Source organism: Halyomorpha halys, unplaced genomic scaffold, assembly GCF_000696795.3.
Source record: "Halyomorpha halys isolate HHAL.00 unplaced genomic scaffold, Hhal_1.1 Scaffold115.1, whole genome shotgun sequence".
NCBI classification, from domain to species: Eukaryota; Metazoa; Arthropoda; class Insecta; order Hemiptera; family Pentatomidae; genus Halyomorpha; species Halyomorpha halys.
This window is the reverse complement of record NW_027106332.1, coordinates 283,472-289,190: the sequence shown is the minus strand read 5'-3', so window position 1 is coordinate 289,190 and position 5,719 is coordinate 283,472.

Here is a 5,719-nt window from a genome sequence, read left to right as displayed (position 1 = left end):
ATTTTTTTTATCTACTATTCACTGTAAAGTGCTTACTGTCCGGGAGCTCGTGAGGATAAAGTGGACTTATTTCATACTAAGGTTTGTGCACATAAAATATTCGTGCTAATTGGTCTGAAGTGAACAATGGACTTCTACCATCTCAAAGCTGCAGGAATAAAAAATGACGGCCGGGTGAATACGATTTAGTCCAGAAACGAAGGAAATGAAGAAGGACGGAAAAATCGTTCTGATTTTTAGATATCTTATTTTGGTTTGGATTTTCATTAAAAATCTATATCTTCTACTTCGGCAGATGACCGAATGTTTATTAAAAAAAAAACTGACATTTTCTATAATTTCTCATTCTACGCTCAATTTCATGGAAACTATCTTCCCTGACGAAAAACACTGCAGATGTCTTTTTTAAAGTAGAATATATTTTTAAAAATTTGAGCTTTTAAACATCTCTATACGATTAGTAATACCCGAGATACAGTTTTTACAAGAACGAGAAATCACCGATAAGTGAATTTATTTTAACAAATATAATGAAAAATTCAACCTCTAGAAAGAAAATCATTACTGACTACTTGAAAGTGAATTTAACAAGATTGCTTATCTGGAGAAAAGTTAGATATCTCAAGAACTATACATGCACAGACGTCTCTAAGGACCCAATATGAAGCTTGTCAAGTTCACTTCGAAGTAATTTATGAGGATCCTCTTCGTAGCATAAGCGGTTTCCATGATAGTGATTGCATGATAATGTTGATTCCTCATTATCCGAAAAAAATAGCTGTTTTTCGAAAAACTGTATCCCGGTTATTATTAAATGTGTAGAGCTGTTTAAAAAATCCAATTTTCGCGTGGTTGGTAGTTTGCAAGATATTAATATTTGAATGAAAAATTAACGCAAATTTTAGGATTTTTCTGGAATAAATATACTTCTGGTCGTCTGCCAAGGTCGAAAATTTAGATTTTTAATACCAATCTAAATCCAAACAACATAAAAAAAAATCTGCTACCCCATGTTTTCCGTTTATTCCTTCCTTATGCCCATTTCTTGGTCTATTCATACGGCCGTTGTTATTTAGGAATAAAAGAATAACGGCTCTAAGATGAACTGCATTTTTCATTTCAGGCCAATGGACATAATCACTTTATATGACCATACCTTAGTATGAAATAAGTCATATTTTTTTGTGACTTGCTCTCTCACTAAACTTATAACCTGATAACATATTTTGATTTTGATTAGGCAAAAATGAATAAGTTTTTTATTTATAATCTTAACACTTTCTTGAGACTAGTTAATATTGTTTAAATAAATAAAATTTTGTCCATTTTAGTCTCAAAAAATTTATTCCTTTATAAGTTCTACGTTTCGCCCAATTCGGCCATTCTCAAGGACAATCTATCACAGACAGCTTTTATTAAACATATGATCTTTAACAATTCCAAACAAATAACAATATTATTTATAAATTATCATACCATAATACAATTTTAGAACTAATTATTAAAAAAACTACTTCATGCAGGCTATTCTGCTGTAATTTTTTAAATGATTGGTCCTAAAATTGTATCAAGGTATGATCATTTTTAAATAATATTGTTATTTGTTTGGAGTTGTTAAAGATCGTATGTGTAATAAAAGCTGTTTGTGATAGATTGTCCTTGAGGATGGCCGAATTGCCCGAAACGTCGGACTTATAAAGGAATAAAATGTTTTGGGACTAAAATGGATAAAATGTTATTAATTTAAACATAAATAAGTTTATTATAAATAGAATAAAAATAATTATTCCATGCAAAGAAAAGTTTATCGATACTATTTTTGTTAATATAAAAGACTCAACATTACTATGTTTCTTTATTGATCTAATAGTAGTGAAGATCGGATATGTTAAATTTGATCAGTTATAGGGTCATTATAAATTTTTTTTAATCAAATAAACTAACACACTTTATTATATTTGTTTGTCACTTATCTTAAATGGTATACGATAAAAGTAAGGTAAAACTGAAAAAGAAACTTAAAATATTAATTAGAATAGTTAATCAGTTGAAAATAAAAGAGAGAGTACAATTAAAATGAAACTTATAATTAATTTTTTTAATGATTGGTGGCAAATGATTTCCGCTGATTGTTTTAGAAATTACGTTCCAAACAAAACATTAACTGGGCAAAAGTTACAAATCACGGCAGTTAAAAAAGTGTTGACACCGAATATATGTGCAGTTGCTATAACAAAACCCATAAAATAAAAAAATCCCTTTTTTAGCTTAAAAATAAGGGATTTGTTATTTCAAAGGAACCCTTATGATGTTATCTAAGTACTGCTACATTTCGTAGCCAGCATCTCACACTTAGAGTTGATGGATGATCTAGAATAAATAAATAAGGTGGTTAATAAGTTGTATTAATAAATTGCTCCCGAACCCACAGAGGTGACCCACGGCTACAGAGAAACAGAAATTAATTATCTGCCAGAGCTGGATTCGGACCCGAGTCCTTGGAATTAGTAGCACAGTGCCTTACCAATGAGCTAGCCATTCCAAAACAGAAGATATATTAAAAAATAATAATGCCATTTATTTTCTGTCAACCTCAGCATTCATTCCAAAGCTAAAACGAACTCATTTGTCAGTGACAATACCAGCTTGACCGACTTCTTAGAAAGCCAGTGTTTCATTAACATTTGTTGATAAGATAGATTATTGTCCTCTTCAATAGACAATGGAGTAATTATTCTCCATCCACCACGGGAATCCTTTAATTTTTTTTTCTTTAATTGATTATACCGTATGAAACTATATATATTTTTTAATTGTAGTGTCTATGTTCGGTATACCAAAACCGTAAATGCTAAATCCTCAAAATGTTATGGATAGTATATTATAATGATGCACGGAATTATGAAAGATATCGACAAAATCAGTTATTTACAGCTGAAAAAAAAATGATAAGCATATAGTACAAGAGCTCAAGAAGAGAAAAAAGGCAGTTATCTCACCCCAATTTTTTATTACTTGAATGTAAACTATGTATAATTAATAGTCAAAATTGATGAGTCTGCCAACTATAGGTAGGGGGAATAAAAAATGGCGGCCGTTTCAAAGCGATAAAAAATATTAATTTTTCATTCGGAGCTCGTATTGCTCGTAGTAAAAATCGTATTGCATATAGTTTTTTAGCGTTACGAAGTATCACAGTTAAAGCAATAAGTACAAAATTCTATTTCATTTTGTGTTATTTTTATATTCACCCCTTCTTAACCCCCTACGGATCCTATAATGATCTTATTTAATGAAAACTATGTATAATTAATAGTCATAATTGATGAGTCTGCCAACTATAGGTAGGGGGAATAAAAAATGGTGGTTGTTTCAAAGCGATAAAAAAAATTAATTTTTCATTCGGAGCTCTATATCTTAAAAAGTAGAAACAACACAAGAAAACCTAAGAGAACGTCATTTAAAAAAGAGTAAAATTGCTAAAATATGAGCCCTAATAGAGTTATTTACGTTATATAGTTTTCGAGATGTAGCCTTTTGAAAAGCAACATTTCGTAAAAATGTTATACAGAATATACTGAAAAACCAGTAGTTAGTGAATTTATTTTGAGAAATCTTTATTCCAAAAACCACTCGACGTACAGATGTCTCTTGACACTCAAATTAAAGCTAGTTTAATGGGCTACAAAGTAGTTTAAGAATTTTATCTTCGCAGGAATAGTAGTTTTCATGAAATTGATAATATTCTGTACATCCAATGGCTTCTGAAATAAAGTTTTTCATATTGTCTGAACAACTATAAATCAATTTATTTATAGAAAATATCATTAAAACTACTATTCCTACGAAGATAAAGGTCACAAACTACTTTATACTACAATTATTTAGCATTAATATGAATGCTAATAGACATTTGTACGTCCAATGGTTATTGAGATATAGATTTCTCAAAATAGATTCACTAACTACTGATATTTCAGTACATTTTTATAAAATGTTGTTTTTAAAAGGCTATATCTAGAGAACTATTGGACGTAAATAGCTTTATTATAGCTCATATTTCAGGATATTTACTCTTCTTTAAATAATGTTCTTTAGATTTTCTTGTGTTGTTGGTAGTTTTTAAGATATAGAGCTCCGAATGAAAAATTAATGTTTTTCTTTAGGTTTTCAAAAAGCCGCCATTATTTATTCCGTCTACCTATACTTAACAGACTCATCAGTTTTGACCAGTAATTATACATAGTTTTCATTAAAGTAATGAAAAATTGGGGTGAGATAAATGCCTTTTTTTCTTCCCAGCTCTTGTACTATAATTTCATACATCAATATGGATTATTAGATAATTGAGAGTTAATTTGGAGTCAAACTTATAGCTTAACCACACGACTGTGGAGGGATAAATGTCTTTGTATACGTCATTAACGTCGTTATTGTTAGTAGAATGATCCTCGTAAACTGAGTAATGGTATTTGTCTATGTGCTGCTATGCGGCCATAAGACACCGTTACAATACCACACACTCTCAGTAACCTGCGTTGAGTAACGTATTTTATCTAAATGGGGCACGAGTGTAAGTGATTTCCTCTTAACCTATATAAACGGATTAATCTTGTTATTTGTCTCAAACAGATCGGAGTAAGGTATCAATGACAAAAATATGGCCAAAAGAGCTTTAACATTTTTTTATTTATATACTGAAATACTGAAAAGACGTTTTACGAGCTATTATTTATTTCTCTAATATCAGGATTATTTTCGACCTGATGGCTTAACGTAATTATTTTAATAGTAGATAAGTTTTTTTAACAGTTGATGTAGGGGAAAGGGAGCTAGGGCGGTACAGTCTCGTGCAAAAGACACGCATAAATATCTGCATTATTCAATAGATAGATTAAAAAAAAATAGGCAATTAAAGAATGAAAAATAACAAACAAAATCCAATAATATTTTTAGAATTAACAAAATAAATAACTGACTTAAATAAAAAAATAATTTCAGAAAAAGAAAGATTAAAAAAAAAAAATTATAACAATAAAAAAAATATAGAGTTCATAGGATGCCTTGCATCAGGGCTTCAGCCTTCGTGATGAGGTTGGGTTGCCTACGACGTACGCCACTACACCTTTAACTGCTAGTAGCTGGATGTGGAATCTTGTAAACAGCTTTTTAATATCATCTACCTATTCCACTAGTAGTTCAAGATATAATTGAGCATTTCTTATAAATCAGGGGGAATCTACTGCGATTCTGTGGACCTTATTTTGGAGTGATTGCAATTGCTTTATGAGTTTGAAAAGGTACATCAATGAAATCCTTTTTTCACCCGAAAGGATGATTAAGGAAAATCTTCGATGGATATCCAGGTACACCAGAGTTTAAATATTTTAATTGTTAATTTCCCGTTACAAATGTCCATATTGAACTATCTTGGTTTCAGTAATTTGTAAAAATGCACCGTTTGTTGACTTTAAATTCAGCCCTTATCAATAATTTATGTCTGCTTTAATTTTTTTTAAAATTTAGTATTCACTTATATTTTGTTAGTAACGGCCAAAAATAGGCAGATTATGTCTGGTACATAAGTATAGTGACTTTCCAATTTTATATTGGTTTTATTGTATATATTATTTTATCATTATGTTATTTTATTTTTCATACAGATAGTCTGATTATGTTCATTTGTCTATTCTTTTGTTTGTATATATTTTAAGAGAGT